The 22,837-nt window shown below is 43.7% G+C and overlaps 1 protein-coding gene across 5 annotated transcripts in view; it reads left to right on the top strand.

Annotated features, from left to right (window-relative positions):
- The window catches only part of CNTFR (ciliary neurotrophic factor receptor), an 841,679-nt gene that overhangs the window by 313,919 nt on the left and 504,923 nt on the right, over positions 1-22,837 (top strand). The window contains exon 1 of one of the 5 annotated variants that reach the window (XM_068252981.1): positions 15,229-15,321. The exons of the other annotated variants lie outside the window; for them this stretch is intronic. The gene's annotated coding sequence lies outside the window, so the exon portion shown is untranslated. Of the gene's footprint in view, positions 1-15,228; positions 15,322-22,837 lie in introns of those variants that run through there. 5 annotated transcript variants of the gene reach the window in all.

Here is a 22,837-nt window from a genome sequence, read left to right as displayed (position 1 = left end):
TAAGGTTAGGGTTAGGGAATTATTGCTGTGGGTATAAGGTTAGGGTTAGGGGAATTATTGCTGTGGGTATAAGGTTAGGGTTAGGGGAATTATTGCTGTGGGTATAAGGTTAGGGTTAGGGGGATTATTGCTGTGGGTATAAGGTTGGGGTTAGGGGTATTATTGCTCTGGGTATAAGGTTAGGGTTAGGGGTATTATTGCTCTGGGTATAAGGTTAGGGTTAGAGGAATTATTGCTGTGGGTATAAGGTTAGGGTTAGGGAATTATTGCTCTGGGTATAAGGTTAGGGTTAGGGAATTATTGCTCTGGGTATAAGGTTAGGGTTAGGGGAATTATTGCTGTGGGTATAAGGTTAGGGAATTATTGCTGTGGGTATAAGGTTAGGGTTAGAGGAATTATTGCTGTGGGTATAAGGTTAGGGAATTATTGCTGTGGGTATAAGGTTAGGGCTAGGGGAATTATAGCTGTGGGTATAAGGTTAGGGTTAGGGGAATTATTGCTGTGGGTATAAGGTTAGGGTTAGGGGAATTATTGCTGTGGGTATAAGGTTAGGGTTAGAGGAATTATTGCTCTGGGTATAAAGTTAGGGAATTATTGCTGTGGGTATAAGGTTAGGGTTAGAGGAATTATTGCTCTGGGTATAAAGTTAGGGAATTGTTGCTGTGGGTATAAGGTTAGGGCTAGGGGAATTATAGCTGTGGGTATAAGGTTAGGGTTAGGGGAATTATTGCTGTGGGTATAAGGTTAGGGTTAGGGGAATTATTGCTGTGGGTATAAGGTTAGGGTTAGAGGAATTATTGCTCTGGGTATAAAGTTAGGGAATTATTGCTGTGGGTATAAGGTTAGGGTTAGGGGGAATTATTGCTGTGGGTATAAGATTAGGGTTAGGGGAATTATTGCTCTGGGTATAAGGTTAGGGTTAGGGAATTATTGCTGTGGGTATAAGGTTAGGGTTAGGGGATTATTGCTGTGGGTATAAGGTTAGGGTTAGGGGAATTATTGCTGTGGGTATAAGGTTAGGGTTAGGGGAATTATTGCTGTGGGTATAAGGTTAGGGTTAGGGAATTATTGCTGTGGGTATAAGGTTAGGGTTAGGGGAATTATTGCTGTGGGTATAAGGTTAGGGTTAGGGAATTATTGCTGTGGGTATAGGGTTAGGGGAATTATTGCTGTGGGTATAAGGTTAGGGTTAGGGAATTATTGCTGTGGGTATAAGGTTAGGGTTAGGGAATTATTGCTGTGGGTATAAGGTTAGGGGTAGGGGAATTATTGCTCTGGGTATAAGGTTAGGGTTAGGGGGAGTTATTGCTGTGGGTATAAGGTTAGGGTTAGGGGAGTTATTGCTGTGGGTAGAAGGTTAGGGTTAGGGGAATTATTGCTCTGGGTATAAGGTTCGGGTTAGGGGAATTATTGCTGTGGGTATAAGGTTAGGGTTAGGGGGAGTTATTGCTGTGGGTATAAGGTTAGGGTCAGGGGAATTATTGCTCTGGGTATAAGGTTAGGGTTAGGGGAATTATTGCTGTGGGTATAAGGTTAGGGTTAGGGGATTTATTGCTGTGGGTATAAGGTCAGGGTTAGGGGAATTATTGCTGTGGGTATAAGGTTAGGGTTAGGGTTAGGGGAATTATTGCTGTGGGTATAAGGTTAGGGTTAGGGGAATTATTGCTGTGGGTATAAGGTTAGAGTTAGGGGAATTATTGCTGTGGGTATAAGGTTAGAGTTAGGGGAATTATTGCTGTGTGTATAAGGTTAGGGTTAGGGGAATTATTGCTCTGGGTATAAGGTTAGGGTTAGAGGAATTATTGCTGTGGGTATAAGGTTAGGGTTTGAGGAATTATTGCTGTGGGTATAAGGTTAGAGTTAGGGGAATTATTGCTGTGGGTATAAGGTTAGAGTTAGGGGAATTATTGCTGTGTGTATAAGGTTAGGGTTAGGGGAATTATTGCTGTGTGTATAAGGTTAGGGTTAGGGGTATTATTGCTGTGGGTATAAGGTTAGGGTTAGGGGGATTATTGCTGTGGGTATAAGGTTAGGGTTAGGGAATTATTGCTCTGGGTATAAGGTTAGGGTTAGGGAATTATTGCTGTGGGTATAAGGTTAGGGTTAGGGAATTATTGCTGGGGGTATAAGGTTAGGGTTAGGGGAATTATTGCTGTGGGTATAAGGTTAGGGTTAGGGGTATTATTGCTGTGGGTATAAGGTTAGGGGAATTATTGCTGTGGGTATAAGGTTAGGGTTAGGGGAATTATTGCTGTGGGTATAAGGTCAGGGTTAGGGGAATTATTGCTGTGGGTATAAGGTTAGGGTTAGGGGAATTATTGCTGTGGGTATAAGGTTAGGGTTAGGGGAATTATTGCTGTGGGTATAAGGTTAGGGTTAGGGGAATTATTGCTGTGGGTATAAGGTTAGGGTTAGGGGAATTATTGCTGTGGGTATAAGGTCATGGTTAGGGGAATTATTGCTTTGGGTATAAGGTTAGGGTTAGGGAATTATTGCTGTGGGTATAAGGTTAGGGTTAGTGGATTATTGCTGTGGGTATAAGGTTAGAGTTAGGGGAATTATTGCTGTGGGTATAAGGTTAGGGTTAGGGGTATTATTGCTCTGGGTATAAGGTTAGGGTTAGGGGAATTATTGCTCTGGGTATAAGGTTAGGGTTAGGGGAATTATTGCTGTGGGTATAAGGTTAGGGGAATTATTGCTGTGGGTATAAGGTTAGGGTTAGGGGAATTATTGCTGTGGGTATAAGGTTAGGGTTAGGAGAATTATTGCTGTGGGTATAAGGTTAGGGTTAGGGATTTATTGCTGTGGGTATAAGGTTAGGGTTAGGGAATTATTGCTCTGGGTATAAGGTTAGGGTTAGGGGAATTATTGCTGTGGGTATAAGGTTAGGGTTAGGGGTATTATTGCTGTAGGTATAAGGTTAGGGTTAGGGGTATTATTGCTGTGTGTATAAGGTTAGGGTTAGGGGAATTATTGCTGTGGGTATAAGGTTAGGGTTAGGGGAATTATTGCTGTGGGTATAAGGTTAGGGTTAGGGAATTATTGCTGTGGGTATAAGGTTAGGGTTAGGGGAATTATTGCTGTGGGTATAAGGTTAGAGTTAGGGGAATTATTGCTGTGGGTATAAGGTTAGGGTTAGGAGAATTATTGCTGTGGGTATAAGGTTAGGGTTAGGGGAATTATTGCTGTGGGTATAAGGTTAGGGTTAGGGGAATTATTGCTGTGGGTATAAGGTTAGGGGAATTATTGCTGTGTGTATAAGGTTAGGGTTAGGGGTATTATTGCTGTAGGTATAAGGTTAGGGTTAGGGGAATTATTGCTGTGGGTATAAGGTTAGGGATGGGGTATTATTGCTCTGGGTATAAGGTTAGGGTTAGGGGTATTATTGCTGTGTGTATAAGGTTAGGGTTAGGGGAATTATTGCTGTGGGTATAAGGTTAGTGTTAGGGGAATTGTTGCTGTGGGTATAAGGTTAGGGTTAGGGGAATTATTGCTGTGTGTATAAGGTTAGGGTTAGGGGAATTATTGCTCTGGGTATAAGGTTAGAGTTAGGGGATTATTGCTGTGGGTATAAGGTTAGGGTTAGGGGAATTATTGCTGTGGGTATAAGATTAGGGTTAGGGGTATTATTGCTGTGGGTATAAGGTTAGGGGAATTATTGCTGTGGGTATAAGTTTAGGGTTAGGGGAATTATTGCTGTGGGTATAAGGTTAGGGTTAGGGGAATTATTGCTGTGGGTATAAGGTTAGGGTTAGGGAATTATTGCTGTGGGTATTAGGTTAGGGTTAGGGAATTATTGCTGTGGGTATTAGGTTAGGGTATTATTGCTGTGGGTATAAGGTTAGGGTTAGGGGTATTATTGCTGTGTGTATAAGGTTAGGGTTAGGGAATTATTGCTGTGGGTATAAGGTTAGGGTTAGGGAATTATTGCTCTGGGTATTAGGTTAGGGTTATGGAATTATTGCTGTGGGTATAAGGTTAGGGTTAGGGGGAATTATTGCTGTGTGTATAAGGTTAGGGTTAGGGGAATTATTGCTGTGTGTATAAGGTTAGAGTTAGGGGAATTATTGCTGTGGGTATAAGGTTAGGGTTAGGGGAATTATTGCTGTGGGTATAAGGTTAGGGTTAGAGGAATTATTGCTCTGGGTATAAAGTTAGGGAATTATTGCTGTGGGTATAAGGTTAGGGCTAGGGGAATTATAGCTGTGGGTATAAGGTTAGGGTTAGGGGAATTATTGCTGTGGGTATAAGGATAGGGTTAGGGGAATTATTGCTGTGGGTATAAGGTTAGGGGAATTATTGCTGTGGGTATAAGGTTAGGGTTAGGGGGAGTTATTGCTGTGGGTATAAGTTTAGGGTTAGGGGAGTTATTGCTGTGGGTATAAGGTTAGGGTTAGGGAATTATTGCTGTGGGTATAAGGTTAGGGTTCGGGGATTATTGCTGTGGGTATAAGGTTAGGGTTAGGGGAATTATTGCTGTGGGTATAAGGTTAGGGGATTATTGCTGTGGGTATAAGGTTAGGGTTAGGGGAATTATTGCTGTGGGTATAAGGTTAGGGTTAGGGGAATTATTGCTGTGGATATAAGGTTAGGGTTAGGGAATTATTGCTGTGTGTATAGGGTTAGGGGAATTATTGCTGTGGGTATAAGGTTGGGGTTAGGGGAATTATTGCTGTGGGTATAAGGTTAGGGTTAGGGGTATTATTGCTCTGGGTATAAGGTTAGGGTTAGGGAATTATTGCTGTGGGTATAAGGTTAGGGGATTATTGCTGTCGGTATAAGGTTAGAGTTAGGGGAATTATTGCTGTGGGTATAAGGTTAGGGTTAGGGAATTATTGCTGTGGGTATAAGGTTAGGGTTAGGGAATTATTGCTCTGGGTATAAGGTTAGGGTTAGGGGTATTATTGCTCTGGGTATAAGGTTAGGGTTAGGGGAATTATTGCTCTGGGTATAAGGTTAGGGTTAGGGGAATTATTGCTGTGGGTATAAGGTTAGGGTTAGGGGAATTATTGCTGTGGGTATAAGGTTAGGGTTAGGGGAATTATTGCTGTGGGTATAAGGTTAGAGTTAGGGGAATTATTGCTGTGGGTATAAGGTTAGGGTTAGGGGAATTATTGCTGTGGGTATAAGGTTAGGGTTAGGGAATTATTGCTCTGGGTATAAGGTTAGGGTTAGGGGAATTATTGCTCTGGGTATAAGGTTAGGGTTAGGGGAATTATTGCTGTGGGTATAAGGTTAGGGTTAGGGGTATTATTGCTGTGGGTATAAGGTTAGAGTTAGGGGAATTATTGCTGTGGGTATAAGGTTAGGGTTAGGGGAATTATTGCTGTGGGTATAAGGTTAGGGGATTATTGCTGTCGGTATAAGGTTAGGGTTAGGGAATTATTGCTGTGGGTATAAGGTTAGGGTTAGGGAATTATTGCTCTGGGTATAAGGTTAGGGTTAGGGGTATTATTGCTCTGGGTATAAGGTTAGGGTTAGGGGAATTATTGCTCTGGGTATAAGGTTAGGGTTAGGGGAATTATTGCTGTGGGTATAAGGTTAGGGTTAGGGGAATTATTGCTGTGGGTATAAGGTTAGGGTTAGGGGAATTATTGCTGTATGTATAAGGTTAGAGTTAGGGGTATTATTGCTCTGGGTATAAGGTTAGGGTTAGGGGGAGTTATTGCTGTGGGTATAAGGTTAGGGTTAGGGGAATTATTGCTCTGGGTATAAGGTTAGGGTTAGGGGAATTATTGCTGTGGGTATAAGGTTAGGGTTAGGGGAATTATTGCTGTGGGTATACGGTTAGGGTTAGGGAATTATTGCTGTGGGTATAAGGTTAGGGTTAGGGAATTATTGCTGTGGGTATAAGGTTAGGGTTAGGGGAATTATTGCTGTGGGTATAAGGTTAGGGTTAGGGGAATTATTGCTGTGGGTATAAGGTTAGGGTTAGGGGAATTATTGCTGTGGGTATAAGGTTGGGGTTAGGGGTATTATTGCTCTGGGTATAAGGTTAGGGTTAGGGGTATTATTGCTCTGGGTATAAGGTTACGGTTAGAGGAATTATTGCTGTGGGTATAAGGTTAGGGTTAGGGAATTATTGCTCTGGGTATAAGGTTAGGGTTAGGGAATTATTGCTCTGGGTATAAGGTTAGGGTTAGGGGAATTATTGCTGTGGGTATAAGGTTAGGGAATTATTGCTGTGGGTATAAGGTTAGGGTTAGAGGAATTATTGCTGTGGGTATAAGGTTAGGGAATTATTGCTGTGGGTATAAGGTTAGGGCTAGGGGAATTATAGCTGTGGGTATAAGGTTAGGGTTAGGGGAATTATTGCTGTGGGTATAAGGTTAGGGTTAGGGGAATTATTGCTGTGGGTATAAGGTTAGGGTTAGAGGAATTATTGCTCTGGGTATAAAGTTAGGGAATTATTGCTGTGGGTATAAGGTTAGGGTTAGAGGAATTATTGCTCTGGGTATAAAGTTAGGGAATTGTTGCTGTGGGTATAAGGTTAGGGCTAAGGGAATTATAGCTGTGGGTATAAGGTTAGGGTTAGGGGAATTATTGCTGTGGGTATAAGGTTAGGGTTAGGGGAATTATTGCTGTGGGTATAAGGTTAGGGTTAGAGGAATTATTGCTCTGGGTATAAAGTTAGGGAATTATTGCTGTGGGTATAAGGTTAGGGTTAGGGGGAATTATTGCTGTGGGTATAAGATTAGGGTTAGGGGAATTATTGCTGTGGGTATAAGGTTAGGGTTAGGGGATTATTGCTGTGGGTATAAGGTTAGGGTTAGGGGAATTATTGCTGTGGGTATAAGGTTAGGGTTAGGGGAATTATTGCTGTGGGTATAAGGTTAGGGTTAGGGAATTATTGCTGTGGGTATAAGGTTAGGGTTAGGGGAATTATTGCTGTGGGTATAAGGTTAGGGTTAGGGAATTATTGCTGTGGGTATAGGGTTAGGGGAATTATTGCTGTGGGTATAAGGTTAGGGTTAGGGAATTATTGCTGTGGGTATAAGGTTAGGGTTAGGGAATTATTGCTGTGGGTATAAGGTTAGGGGTAGGGGAATTATTGCTCTGGGTATAAGGTTAGGGTTAGGGGGAGTTATTGCTGTGGGTATAAGGTTAGGGTTAGGGGAGTTATTGCTGTGGGTAGAAGGTTAGGGTTAGGGGAATTATTGCTCTGGGTATAAGGTTCGGGTTAGGGGAATTATTGCTGTGGGTATAAGGTTAGGGTTAGGGGGAGTTATTGCTGTGGGTATAAGGTTAGGGTCAGGGGAATTATTGCTCTGGGTATAAGGTTAGGGTTAGGGGAATTATTGCTGTGGGTATAAGGTTAGGGTTAGGGGATTTATTGCTGTGGGTATAAGGTCAGGGTTAGGGGAATTATTGCTGTGGGTATAAGGTTAGGGTTAGGGTTAGGGGAATTATTGCTGTGGGTATAAGGTTAGGGTTAGGGGAATTATTGCTGTGGGTATAAGGTTAGAGTTAGGGGAATTATTGCTGTGGGTATAAGGTTAGAGTTAGGGGAATTATTGCTGTGTGTATAAGGTTAGGGTTAGGGGAATTATTGCTCTGGGTATAAGGTTAGGGTTAGAGGAATTATTGCTGTGGGTATAAGGTTAGGGTTTGAGGAATTATTGCTGTGGGTATAAGGTTAGAGTTAGGGGAATTATTGCTGTGGGTATAAGGTTAGAGTTAGGGGAATTATTGCTGTGTGTATAAGGTTAGGGTTAGGGGAATTATTGCTGTGTGTATAAGGTTAGGGTTAGGGGTATTATTGCTGTGGGTATAAGGTTAGGGTTAGGGGGATTATTGCTGTGGGTATAAGGTTAGGGTTAGGGAATTATTGCTCTGGGTATAAGGTTAGGGTTAGGGAATTATTGCTGTGGGTATAAGGTTAGGGTTAGGGAATTATTGCTGGGGGTATAAGGTTAGGGTTAGGGGAATTATTGCTGTGGGTATAAGGTTAGGGTTAGGGGTATTATTGCTGTGGGTATAAGGTTAGGGGAATTATTGCTGTGGGTATAAGGTTAGGGTTAGGGGAATTATTGCTGTGGGTATAAGGTCAGGGTTAGGGGAATTATTGCTGTGGGTATAAGGTTAGGGTTAGGGGAATTATTGCTGTGGGTATAAGGTTAGGGTTAGGGGAATTATTGCTGTGGGTATAAGGTTAGGGTTAGGGGAATTATTGCTGTGGGTATAAGGTTAGGGTTAGGGGAATTATTGCTGTGGGTATAAGGTCATGGTTAGGGGAATTATTGCTTTGGGTATAAGGTTAGGGTTAGGGAATTATTGCTGTGGGTATAAGGTTAGGGTTAGTGGATTATTGCTGTGGGTATAAGGTTAGAGTTAGGGGAATTATTGCTGTGGGTATAAGGTTAGGGTTAGGGGTATTATTGCTCTGGGTATAAGGTTAGGGTTAGGGGAATTATTGCTCTGGGTATAAGGTTAGGGTTAGGGGAATTATTGCTGTGGGTATAAGGTTAGGGTTAGGGGAATTATTGCTGTGGGTATAAGGTTAGGGTTAGGGGAATTATTGCTGTGGGTATAAGGTTAGAGTTAGGGGAATTATTGCTGTGGATATAAGGTTAGGGTTAGGAGAATTATTGCTGTCGGTATAAGGTTAGAGTTAGGGGAATTATTGCTGTGGGTATAAGGTTAGGGTTAGGGGAATTATTGCTGTGGGTATAAGGTTAGGGTTAGGGGAATTATTGCTGTGGGTATAAGGTTAGGGTTAGGGGAATTATTGCTGTGGGTATAAGGTTAGGGTTAGGGGAATTATTGCTGTGGGTATAAGGTCATGGTTAGGGAAATTATTGCTTTGGGTATAAGGTTAGGGTTAGGGAATTATTGCTGTGGGTATAAGGTTAGGGTTAGTGGATTATTGCTGTGGGTATAAGGTTAGAGTTAGGGGAATTATTGCTGTGGGTATAAGGTTAGGGTTAGGGGTATTATTGCTCTGGGTATAAGGTTAGGGTTAGGGGAATTATTGCTCTGGGTATAAGGTTAGGGTTAGGGGAATTATTGCTGTGGGTATAAGGTTAGGGTTAGGGGAATTATTGCTGTGGGTATAAGGTTAGGGTTAGGGGAATTATTGCTGTGGGTATAAGGTTAGAGTTAGGGGAATTATTGCTGTGGATATAAGGTTAGGGTTAGGAGAATTATTGCTGTCGGTATAAGGTTAGAGTTAGGGGAATTATTGCTGTGGGTATAAGGTTAGGGTTAGGGAATTATTGCTGTGGGTATAAGGTTAGGGTTAGGGAATTATTGCTCTGGGTATAAGGTTAGGGTTAGGGGAATTATTGCTGTGGGTATAAGGTTAGGGTTAGGGGTATTATTGCTGTAGGTATAAGGTTAGGGTTAGGGGTATTATTGCTGTGTGTATAAGGTTAGGGTTAGGGGAATTATTGCTGTGGGTATAAGGTTAGGGTTAGGGGAATTATTGCTGTGGGTATAAGGTTAGGGTTAGGGAATTATTGCTGTGGGTATAAGGTTAGAGTTAGGGGAATTATTGCTGTGGGTATAAGGTTAGGGTTAGGAGAATTATTGCTGTGGGTATAAGGTTAGGGTTAGGGGAATTATTGCTGTGGGTATAAGGTTAGGGTTAGGGGAATTATTGCTGTGGGTATAAGGTTAGGGGAATTATTGCTGTGTGTATAAGGTTAGGGTTAGGGGTATTATTGCTGTAGGTATAAGGTTAGGGTTAGGGGAATTATTGCTGTGGGTATAAGGTTAGGGATGGGGTATTATTGCTCTGGGTATAAGGTTAGGGTTAGGGGTATTATTGCTGTGTGTATAAGGTTAGGGTTAGGGGAATTATTGCTGTGGGTATAAGGTTAGGGTTAGGGGAATTGTTGCTGTGGGTATAAGGTTAGGGTTAGGGGAATTATTGCTGTGTGTATAAGGTTAGGGTTAGGGGAATTATTGCTCTGGGTATAAGGTTAGAGTTAGGGGATTATTGCTGTGGGTATAAGGTTAGGGTTAGGGGAATTATTGCTGTGGGTATAAGATTAGGGTTAGGGGTATTATTGCTGTGGGTATAAGGTTAGGGGAATTATTGCTGTGGGTATAAGTTTAGGGTTAGGGGAATTATTGCTGTGGGTATAAGGTTAGGGTTAGGGGAATTATTGCTGTGGGTATAAGGTTAGGGTTAGGGAATTATTGCTGTGGGTATTAGGTTAGGGTTAGGGAATTATTGCTGTGGGTATTAGGTTAGGGTATTATTGCTGTGGGTATAAGGTTAGGGTTAGGGGTATTATTGCTGTGTGTATAAGGTTAGGGTTAGGGAATTATTGCTGTGGGTATAAGGTTAGGGTTAGGGAATTATTGCTCTGGGTATTAGGTTAGGGTTATGGAATTATTGCTGTGGGTATAAGGTTAGGGTTAGGGGGAATTATTGCTGTGTGTATAAGGTTAGGGTTAGGGGAATTATTGCTGTGTGTATAAGGTTAGAGTTAGGGGAATTATTGCTGTGGGTATAAGGTTAGGGTTAGGGGAATTATTGCTGTGGGTATAAGGTTAGGGTTAGAGGAATTATTGCTCTGGGTATAAAGTTAGGGAATTATTGCTGTGGGTATAAGGTTAGGGCTAGGGGAATTATAGCTGTGGGTATAAGGTTAGGGTTAGGGGAATTATTGCTGTGGGTATAAGGATAGGGTTAGGGGAATTATTGCTGTGGGTATAAGGTTAGGGGAATTATTGCTGTGGGTATAAGGTTAGGGTTAGGGGGAGTTATTGCTGTGGGTATAAGTTTAGGGTTAGGGGAGTTATTGCTGTGGGTATAAGGTTAGGGTTAGGGAATTATTGCTGTGGGTATAAGGTTAGGGTTCGGGGATTATTGCTGTGGGTATAAGGTTAGGGTTAGGGGAATTATTGCTGTGGGTATAAGGTTAGGGTTAGGGAATTATTGCTGTGGGTATAAGGTTAGAGTTAGGGAATTATTGCTGTGGGTATAAGGTTAGGGTTAGGGAATTATTGCTGTGGGTATAAGGTTAGGGTTAGGAGAATTATTGCTGTCGGTATAAGGTTAGGGTTAGGGGGATTATTGCTGTGGGTATAAGGTTAGGGTTAGGGGAATTATTGCTGTGGGTATAAGGTTAGGGTTAGGGGAATTATTGCTGTGGGTATAAGGTTAAGGTTAGGGGAATTATTGCTGTGGGTATAAGGTTAGGGTTAGGGGTATTATTGCTGTGGGTATAAGGTTAGGGTTAGGGAATTATTGCTGTGGGTATAAGGTTAGGGTTAGGGGTATTATTGCTGTGGGTATAAGGTTAGGGTTAGGGGAATTATTGCTGTGGGTATAAGGTTAGGGTTAGGGGTATTATTGCTGTGGGTATAAGGTTAGGGTTAGGGGAATTATTGCTGTGGGTATAAGGTTAGGGGAATTATTGCTGTGGGTATAAGGTTAGGGGAATTATTGCTGTGGGTATAAGGTTAGGGTTAGGGGTATTATTGCTGTGGGTATAAGGTTAGGGTTAGGGAATTATTGCTGTGGGTATAAGGTTAGGGTTAGGGGTATTATTGCTGTGGGTATAAGGTTAGGGTTAGGGGAATTATTGCTGTGGGTATAAGGTTAGGGTTAGGGGTATTATTGCTGTGGGTATAAGGTTAGGGTTAGGGGAATTATTGCTCTGGGTATAAGGTTAGGGGAATTATTGCTGTGGGTATAAGGTTAGGGTTAGGGAATTATTGCTCTGGGTATAAGGTTAGGGTTAGGGAATTATTGCTGTGGGTATAAGGTTAGGGTTAGGGAATTATTGCTCTGGGTATAAAGTTAGGGCTAGGGAATTATTGCTCTGGGTATAAGGTTAGGGTTAGGGAATTATTGCTGTGGGTATAAGGTTAGGGTTAGGGGTATTATTGCTGTGGGTATAAGGTTAGGGTTAGGGAATTATTGCTCTGGGTATAAGGTTAGGGTTAGGGAATTATTGCTGTGGGTATAAGGTTAGGGTTAGGGGAATTATTGCTGTGGGTATAAGGTTAGGGTTAGGGGTATTATTGCTGTGGGTATAAGGTTAGGGTTAGGGAATTATTGCTCTGGGTATAAGGTTAGGGTTAGGGAATTATTGCTGTGGGTATAAGGTTAGGGTTAGGGGTATTATTGCTGTGGGTATAAGGTTAGGGTTAGGGAATTATTGCTGTGGGTATAAGGTTAGGGTTAGGGGTATTATTGCTGTGGGTATAAGGTTAGGGTTAGGGGAATTATTGCTGTGGGTATAAGGTTAGGGTTAGGGAATTATTGCTCTGGGTATAAAGTTAGGGCTAGGGAATTATTGCTCTGGGTATAAGGTTAGGGTTAGGGAATTATTGCTGTGGGTATAAGGTTAGGGTTAGGGGTATTATTGCTGTGGGTATAAGGTTAGGGTTAGGGAATTATTGCTCTGGGTATAAGGTTAGGGTTAGGGAATTATTGCTGTGGGTATAAGGTTAGGGTTAGGGGAATTATTGCTCTGGGTATAAGGTTAGGGTTAGGGAATTATTGCTGTGGGTATAAGGTTAGGGTTAGGGGTATTATTGCTGTGGGTATAAGGTTAGGGTTAGGGAATTATTGCTGTGGGTATAAGGTTAGGGTTAGGGGTATTATTGCTGTGGGTATAAGGTTAGGGTTAGGGGAATTATTGCTGTGGGTATAAGGTTAGGGTTAGAGGAATTATTGCTGTGGGTATAAGGTTAGGGTTAGGGGAATTATTGCTGTGGGTATAAGGTTAGGGTTAGGGGAATTATTGCTGTGGGTATAAGATTAGGGTTAGGGGTATTATTGCTGTGGGTATAAGGTTAGGGTTAGAGGAATTATTGCTCTGGGTATAAGGTTAGGGTTAGGGGAATTATTGCTCTGGGTATAAGGTTAGGGTTAGGGAATTATTGCTGTGGGTATAAGGTTAGGGTTAGGGGTATTATTGCTGTGGGTATAAGGTTAGGGTTAGGGAATTATTGCTGTGGGTATAAGGTTAGGGTTAGGGGTATTATTGCTGTGGGTATAAGGTTAGGGTTAGGGGAATTATTGCTGTGGGTATAAGGTTAGGGTTAGAGGAATTATTGCTGTGGGTATAAGGTTAGGGTTAGAGGAATTATTGCTGTGGGTATAAGGTTAGGGTTAGGGGAATTATTGCTGTGGGTATAAGGTTAGGGTTAGAGGAATTATTGCTGTGGGTATAAGGTTAGGGTTAGGGGAATTATTGCTGTGGGTATAAGGTTAGGGTTAGGGGAATTATTGCTGTGGGTATAAGGTTAGGGTTAGGGGAATTATTGCTGTGGGTATAAGGTTAGGGGTAGGGGAATTATTGCTGTGAGTATAAAGTTAGGAGAGTTATTGCAGTGAGTATACGGTTAGGAGAGTTATTAAGGGTTAAGGTAATGAGAATTAGATAATTAGGAGTAGAGTGGATGGAGCTGGGATAATTAGGAGAAACAATAGGTCAGGCACTTCTAGTATGCTTGGTACACACAATGACATTTTCTGGCAGATTTACTGCCAGATCGAATTCTTCCAAGATGTCGGATCTGATTTACAATTGATTTTCCGATCAATTTTCCATAGAAGAGAACGTAAAATCGATCGGAAATTGGATCAGACATGTTGGTAATAATCTATCTGGCAGTAAATCTGCCAGAAAATCGTATGATGTGTATCAACAGACCATTTATAGGTCAGATTATTGTTTTTATCACCCCAAACCAGCCAACAATCGCTTTCCACTTTGTCTTGAATACATTTTGGCAAAGTTTTGTGAAGTCCAACAAAAATGTGGAAAATTGAGGATGAAACAAAATCATGTCAGGCGAATGTCAGACTCAACAGAACTTTGCTAGTACTTTTCTCACCTTGTTGCGCGTGTTTTTTTCATATAGTTTTCAGAGTTTATACATTTATTATACAAATAAGTTAGTAAAGCAAAGGGCCCTTTTTCAGTTAACTTTTTTTCTTGTGTGCTGAATATATTATTATTGACTTATAAAGCACCAACATATTCTGTGGCGCTGTACAAACTAAGAAACAAGCATGGGGTACATAATACAGACAATGGTGTACACCAATATATACAGAATTTGCACAGAATACAGAATTAGAAATGACAGTGACAAAAGTAATATGAATAAAATGAATTCTGAATTCCAAGACGCAAAAGGTGAGAGAGCCCTGCCCTTGTGAGCTTACAATCTAAAGGAATGGGGGGACAACAGGTGGGGTAGTATACAATAAACATACCTAGAGGCCATTTGTTTTTAGGCTATCTAAGAGGAGTGCAACTTGGAATTAGGTCAAGTGGGGAATGGCCTAAGTTAGAGTATATGCTTGTTGGAAAAAGTTAGTTTGATGGAGAGCTTTAAGATATCAAAGGTTGGCGAGTAACGGATGTGTTGTGGAAGGGCATTCCAGAGGAGGGGTGAAGCACATGAGAAATCTTGTATTTGTGAATGTGAGGAGGTGATTCTAGAGGAGGACAATAGAAGGTCATGTGCAGATCTGAGATTGCGGTTGGGTTGGTATCTGGAGACTAGTGAGGAGATGTACTGGGGAGAGAGATTGTGGAGAGATTTGTAAGTTAGGGTTAAGAGTCTGAACTGCATCCTTTGGTTAATTGTCAGCCAGTGAAGAGCTTGGCAGAGAGGGGCAGCAGAGGAAGAGCGAGAAGAAAGATGAATGAGACGAGCAGCTAAGTTCAGTACTGAATGACTGGAGCGGGGCCAGTCTGTTAGAAGGTAGTCCACAAAGTAGTATGTTGCAGTAGTCCAGACGAGATATTATAAGAGCATGTACCAACATTTTAGTAGTGTCCTGAGTGAGAAAAGGTCGGATATGAGATGCGTTTTTGAGTTGGAGATGACAGGAGCTGGTTAGGGAGTGAATGTGAGGAATAAAAGAGTCAAATATTATTGTATACTTTCTGTATGGACTGGCATCGGGAAGTTTGACAAAGTTTGGTGCACACTAGACATTGGGCTGCCTGGAGGGGTCCGCTGGGATCCGTCCAGCCTGGGATGCCTGCCTGGTCCCTCTCCCCAGGATTCCGAGCTGTTCTCCAGGAATGTGAGGCTGATCTATTCATTGTGAGGATCTGTCACTGGGGTGCATTCCTCAGCCTCTTGATGAAGGTCACATGACTCTAATCTCCTTACTGCCTCGTTTCAATTCAGATGGCCTATGAAAGAATTCATCAATCATTTTCCGGGAGGAGGAGGGAGGGGAGGATTAGAGCAGACACTCTGTGTGCCCACTCTCATTGTGCTGCCACTTGTGAACGTGACTCCACCGGAGCACCGACGCTGCCACCGGGGATGGCCAGATAGGCGCTCCAGGCAAAATCAGGACTTGGAGGACTCTGCCAAAAATAGTGCTGTGTAAGTTTCTTTTCTCCTTCTTCATTGTTCTTTGGGGTGGATTTTGCTATTCAGCTAAGGCAACGTTGTGGCTGTTTAGCTTTTGTAGAAGTACAAGTCCCTCGCATGCTTTGACTTCAAACTATGAGGTTCAGTTCACAGTGACACCGCCGCTGCCCCTACTGGCATAGTGTGGGACTAAACGCGGCGGAACCGCTGACTGATCACCGCAGAAACCGTTCCAGCAAGGTGACACCTTCCATGCGACGCAGCAACACCTGTCGCACGCTGCTAAAGTGAACCCGGGGTGAGAGGGAGGCTGCCATATTTATTTCATTTTAAACTATACCAGTTGCCTGGCAGCCCTGCTGGTCTATTTGGCTGCAGTAGTGTCTGAATCACACCAGAAACAAGCATGCAGCTAGTCTTGTCAGATCTGACAATAATGTCAGAAACACCCGATCTGCTGCATGCTTGTTCAGGGGCTATAGCTAAAAGTATTAGAGGCAGAGGATCAGCAGGGCAGCCAGGCAACTGGTATTGCTTAAAAGGAAATAAATATGGCAGCCTCCATGACACTCTCGCTTTGGGTTCACTTAAAGCGTTTGTTTCAATTCATTCTTTGGCGCTGAGGGACGGTTTTCGAGTGGTACGAATGTTTGCTGGAATAGTTGTACACCTGTTTCTACTGCCCATGTGACCTGACCTGGCTGGATAGGGTACTGATTAATGATAGTGTACTGGATAAGGGCTCTGCCTCTGATACAGGAGATCAGGGTTTGAATCTCGGCTCTTCCTTCTAAGTAAGCCAGCACCTATTCAGTAAGGAGACCTCGGGCAAGACTCCCTAATGCTGCTACTGCGTATCGAGCATGTCCTAGTGACTGCAGCTCTGGTGCTTTCAGTTCCCCAGGAGAAAAGCACAATATGTTATTTGTCTTGTCTTTAACTTACTGACAATACACTTGAAATAGCGGAAAAGGATTGTTTACATTTCTTTTTGCCGTTGGTTGATGTGTGTAAAGTCCTCACCTATCTCCTGTGTGCTCAGTTGATGGCTGCCCCCTCTCTGCTCCCCTCTGCGTCAGGACAGTACACGCAGCCCCGCTGAGCCGAACATACACGAGCTGACACAGGTCACTGCCAAACTGTCAGCTGAAACAATCACACACCGTGCTGAAAATGCAGTGTCTTTAGGTTGGTGCTTAGTTATGTAGTAGGTATTCCCTGACTTACAAACGACTCACGGGTATGTTTGGGCCACCTGAAATTTTATTCTGTGGAAATAATTTGACTATTTTTTTTTTAATTAGAATTTGTAGTTTTCAAGAAAATCATTTTTAAAAAATTCAAAGAAAAAATGTTTTTTAAACTGGTAAAATTATATTTTGCTGTGGGAACAGGGGGACAGAGTGGGGGAAGGGGGTTGTGCGGGCAGAGGAGGGAAAGAGAGGGACACAGGGAGACAGAGGTGACATTGGGGGACAGAGGTGACACTGCAGGCACAGAGGGGCAGAGGTGACAGTGGGGGACACTGGAAGGGCAGAGGTGACAGTGAGGGGACACTGGAGGGACAAAGGTGACAGTGGGGGAAGGAAGGGTTGTGGAGGCAGAGGTGGCAAAGAGGGAGACCCTGTAGGCACAGGGGGACAGAGGTGACAGTGGGAGGACAGAGGGGACATTGGAGGCACAGAGTGACACAGGTGACAGTGAGGGGACACTCGAGCCACAGGGAGACAGAGGTGACAGTGGGGGGGGGGGGCAGGGGGGACACTGGAGGCACAGGGGGGCAGAGGTGATAGGTGACAGTGGGAGGACAGAGGGGACACTGGAGGCACAGAGGGACACAGGTGACAGTGAGGGGACACTGGAGGCACCAGGGGACAGAGGTGACGGGGGGCAGGGGTAACACTGGAGGCACAGGGGGACAGAGGTGACAGTGGGGGGGGGGGGGGCAGGGGGGACACTGGAGGCACAGGGGGACGGAGGTGACAGTCGGGGAACAGTAGGGGACACTGGTATAGCTATTTTTCAGGACATATTTGGGCAGCAATGTAGTGCAGTGGTTAGTACTCTTGCCTTGCAGCGCTGGGTCCCCAGTTTGAATCCCAGCGAGGGCACTATCCTCAAGGAGTTTGTATGTTCTCCCCGTGTCTGGGTGGGTTTCCTCCCACATCTCACAGACATAGCAGTAGCAGTAGGGTATTGTACCGTGTTAGCCATCAGTAAAAGCAAGACGTTTATAAATCAGGATGTAAGCCTGACGAAGGCTGCAAGGCCGAAAGCTTGCTTATTCTTATTCTTTTTAGTAAGCCAATAAATGGTATCATCCAGATTAAAAAAACTTCTTGCTCAAAGACATACAGATCAGTTAATAGACTTTCCCCTAAATAACCCTAGACTACAATACATACATTACATTATATAGACCTATGCCTATGGCAGGGATTAGATTGTGAGCTCCTCAGAGGGACAGTCAGCCACAAGACTTTGTACAGCACTGCGGAAGATGTTGGCACTATACTGTATGAATACGGAATCATAATAATATCATTGATTGAATTTCCCATTGATCTGTTCACCTGCACCTTGAAAAACAACCTACACCTGATTTCAGAAAGTTTCTTTTCAGAGACTAGTCTGAGAAACGGCTGTAAGTTGGGTGGGAGGTGAGGGGATCAGCAGCTGGGTGGTGTTGTACTTCCTCCAGCAGTAAAACGTGAGCAGGGGAAGCGTGCGATCGATTATCAATCAGAGTTCTGCTGCCATCTGCTCAGAATTGGGTGCCAGAATGCGGGGCATTGATTGCTAGTCTCAGAGGGATGTGAGTATTGGGTATGTATTGATTGCTTGTGTTATCAGGTGCCACCAATGTGTATATGGCCAGCTTACCTCCCGGAATCCGACTAATCCGACACCCTAGCATGCTAAGCCACCCATGAACAGCGAGATTATTAGTGACTGATCGTATTTTCCATAAGACCATTCAGATCGTAAGGAAAGATCGTATTTAATCGACCCAAAGATCAATCATGTATCTAAAAAATCCACCGCTTCTTTAAGGAAACGATTGATAATGTGACCGTTCTGGAGCAATCGAGCCAACCAGCTTCTCTCATACAATACGACTTGAATAATCTGATCAAAGATACGATCACCTTTAGGATGAAACTGCAACTGAAATAACTCTCGATTTCTGCAATTATGACCTTGAAATTGTCATTTGCGATCTGCCGCGATATCGGATAACGATTTCGAAGGCATCCATAATTGCATTGTAATTCCGAAATTCGAGCCGTAATTGCGACCCGTAACCAAGGAAATGCTGTTTTGTATAATATATGTATTTGATTTTTATATGGGAATTTGGAGGATTCCCATTGGTCTGTTAACAGACCAATGGGGAGCCTTGGAGCCAATTTTAAAGATGCTTTGGCTCTATACTTAGTATAGCTAGAGCTGCGCGGGGAGCGGCGGTGTGTGGAGGCGGCGGGTGCGCGGAGAGCTTCAATCACAACGCAGTTCTGCGCTAGCGTTAAATTTGGCACTTCCGGCGCAGTGTACCACAACGTGGGTAGTATGAACTTCCCCATAGGGATCCATTAGGCTGCCATAGCAATGCGACAATTCGCCGCACGCCGCCAGTATGAATGGGCCCTAATGCTAGGTACACACTTTGAGATTTTCTGGCAGAGTTACTGTCAGATGGATTATTTCCAACTTGCCTGATCGATTTCCGTTCTTTTTTGATCGATTTCTGTCTGTTTTCCGTTCACGTCTATCGCATAACGATCGGAAATCGATTTGACAGTAAATCTGCCAGAAGATCTCATAGTGTGTACCTAGCATTAGGAGAAAAGTTAATTGAATAAGGCCCTTATCTGTCTTGATTCATAATGTATGTGTTCCTCTCTGTTTGAGAATGATCTGTCTGTATCTGTTTTATCTTGTGATTATCTGTCATTATAGTTGAGGTGAGATAATTAATGATGAGTTCTAAGAACCTGTAATGACTACAAATCCCAGCAGGAATATGTATACTGTATATTCGCTGCCAGGATAGGTTAGTAAGAACAGATATTGACGTTTGGGTGTAATGTAGTTATTTTTCTTTATTTTTTAATAATTTCATTCAGTAACTATTAGCATTCCACCGCTCAGGGAATTTAAAGGACAACTGAAGTGAGAAGTATGAGCTGACAGGTACCACTTGTGCATTCGCATCAACCCTCCCCCCACTGACCTGTCATACGGTGACACAGGGTGTGACAGTGTCTGCCCTCCCACCGCTGACAGGTACAGCTTGTGCACCAGCACCAACCCTCCCCCACTGACCTGTCATATGGTGACACAGGGTGTGACAGTGTCTGCCCCCCCACCGCTGACAGGTACAGCTTGTGCACCCGCACCAACCCTCCCCCACTAATCTGTCATATGGTGACACAGGGTGTGACAGTGTCTGCCCTCCCCTCACTGACCTGTCATATGGTGACACAGGGTGTGACAGTGTCTGCCCTCCCCCCACTGACCTGTCATATGGTGACACAGGGCGTGACAGTCTGCCCCCCCACCGCTGACAGGTACAGCTGGTGCACCACCGCCAACCCTCCCCCCACTGACCTGTCATATGGTGACACAGGGTGTGACAGTGCCTGCCCCGCCCCCCCCACTGCTGACAGGTACAGCTTGTGCACCCGCATCAGTCCTCCCCCCACTGACCTGTCACATGGTGACACAGGGTGTGACAGTGTCTGCCCCCACCGCTGACAGGTACAGCTGGTGCACCACCGCCTCCCATCCCCCGACATTCACAGGTCCCTTATGATGCAGAGTCGGGTGTTGTGTTGCCCGTGCTGCATGAATCCCGCACCAGGTATCGGCACGCAGTACGGTTCGCAGTACCGTGACTCTGATCTCTGCTCGGAGGATGTCTGATTCTCTCTGTCACTGTCCCTGCTGTTCCTCCAGAGTCCATTAACAAGGCTGGATCGATGGGTTTTGTTGCAGATAGTAAGCCGGGCGGTTTTGCTGAGCAAGCGCAGAGCGCCGGCCTGGTGGTAACCAGATCCAGCATGTGATAGCATGCAATCATATCTGAGCCCTTCTGTGTGGGGGAGGGGGGTATTGATTATGTTAATTATTCATGCCGTGACTGAATTCTACAAGAAAAGCATCGTGTCGGCCAATTAACCTTCTCCCTACCTGCGGAGAAGACGAGGAACATTGTCCTAAAGGGCATCTATCGGATTTCTAATGGATTTTACAACCAGTAGAGGTCAGCTACATGTAAATAACCTTCTCTCTGTCTTGTTACCGTTAATGCCTTCGGTTTTGTTTTGTTTGTTTGTTTTGTTTACATACACTGTTTTAGCATTATTCATTTTTATTGCCTTGCTGGTTGGGTTTGCTGTCTTCCTGTGCGAGTGTCAGATGCAGTTTGGCTGGACGGGATAGCAGTCCATGAGCATGGGCGTCCGCAGAAAATTTTCCAGGGAGGGGCAAAAAAGGGGGTGGTGGCATGCAGGGGGGGAAGTTAGCGAAAAATGGAGGTATAAGTGCGGCGTGCCAAAAGATGGGCGTGGTCAATGGATGTGGGTGTGGTTGCGGGTGGAGCCAAATTTACACTAACTTATGCAATGAATTGACTGCAGATTCCCACACAATGCAATTAATTGGCAGTCAGCATTCCCCCTACCTCTGATGAGCTTACCCCGCCAAATTGCATTCAAAAACCTGTAAATACAAATATAATCAACTTACCTGGCAGATGACTCCTTCAGCGACGATCTCCAGACTCCAGTCACATGCACAGCAGCTCCGGCGGCTAAATCTCCCGCCTCACGCTGCGCCAATCACTAATGAGTTCCGGATGATGTGGTTGGAGCGTGGATCACTCCGCATCATCTCGGAACTCCCGCCAACCCAGTGTGGGCTAAGAAGATCGCTCTGCTGCCACTCTGCTTCCAGGACCAGGGGGGGGGGGGTGGACTCTAGGGGGCCCCGTGCACCCCCCTCCCCTGCTGACGCCCATGTCCATAAACCCTCCAGACTCCCCCATCTCATCATCACTCACAGGAGGTAGTCAGGGAGGAGTTAGGAGGGAGCAGCCTCCAGCCTTTTGCCAGTGAACACAGAACTGACCCCACCCACAGGAGGATGCAGAGTGAGGAGGTGGGTGAGATAAGGGGATGGCTTTGTGCAGAGGAACCTCCCTGTCCTAAGTGAATTTCTCTGGTGTGGCTGCATCAAATATGAAAACTGGGGTGAGTTGTGGCATAGTCCCCTATTTACCTTTACTAAGGTAAAACGTTGGGGAGAGTGAATAAGGGCTTAAAAATGTCCTGCAAAATGGTCATTTATCATCCTATAGTGCACCATTTGTGCATATTAAGCGCAAACAGAATATTTATAAAAAGCCATGCTATCCCGCCATGCATTCACACGCATTAGAACCCTTCAGTCTATGGCATGAAATAATTAAAGGAATGGTAAAGTACATTTCTCCTTTTTTTTATTTTTGCTTCATAAATCAGGTTTAGTATTAAAAGTGGATTTTTGTAATAAACATAAACATTAAAATATTAACCATGCTAATTGAAGATGTGATATTGGTGTAGAGCTCCACCTGGTGGTTTGACCAACATGCACTACACGTTCTGCAAAAGTGCTGTTTTACTGCAGTGTAGTAAAGATAAGATCATTAGACACAAAACACTCTGGTCTGGTTATGAGTCAGCACACATATTTTATTTATTTTGTGGTACTGTTTTTTGAATATTTTGGACTTGACTTCTTCTCACTATTCAACAAAATTGTAGTCGAATTCCAAGAACCTGTAATGTGATGAAAGATCGTTCACAACTCAGCATGAGAAAATGTATTTCGCTCATTTGAGGAAAATATTCTCACATTTGGAGAACAAGGGCCCATATTCAATTCAGCTTTTCTCCTGAGTTTTCTCCCAGGAGATCATTTTTATCTTCTCTGTAAACTAAATTTTCAGCATTTTACAACTGAAAAAGTTGTCACCTATCAAATTTATTTTGAGTGTTTTCATGCTTGCTGGTGGCTTAAAAGGCATTTTATGACAAGTTGTAAAAATATCACCTAGGAGAAAAAATGTGAATTGCATATGGCCATTGTTGTCAATAAAATACTGTTTAATCCACAAGGAAGGAAGAAAATACTCAGGATCATTTTGATGCATTTTCTCCTAACTTTTGTTTGTTTTTTTCAATTGCAAAGTGTTGAAAAATTATTTTATAAAGAAGTTGAAAAATTATCTCCAAGGAGAAAACGCAGGAGAAAAAGTTAAATGCATAAAGGCCAAGATGTTTTTGAGGGTGAGAGCCTTCACCCTCAGGGCCCGTTCACACTTACAATCGCAGAACGCCGGCGATTACCGCCGGCGTTTTGCGGGAGTGATTTTCCTGCGATCAGCGCAGAAAAATCACTGGACACTGCGGCGGTTTTAGAGCGATCGCGATTAGCGTGCTTTGCTAATCGCGGAACGCTTGTCGCCAGCAAACCGCTGCAT

This window comes from Hyperolius riggenbachi, chromosome 1, assembly GCF_040937935.1.
Source record: "Hyperolius riggenbachi isolate aHypRig1 chromosome 1, aHypRig1.pri, whole genome shotgun sequence".
In the NCBI taxonomy this organism is placed as follows: Eukaryota; Metazoa; Chordata; class Amphibia; order Anura; family Hyperoliidae; genus Hyperolius; species Hyperolius riggenbachi.
This window is presented reverse-complemented; position numbering and strand designations above follow the sequence as displayed.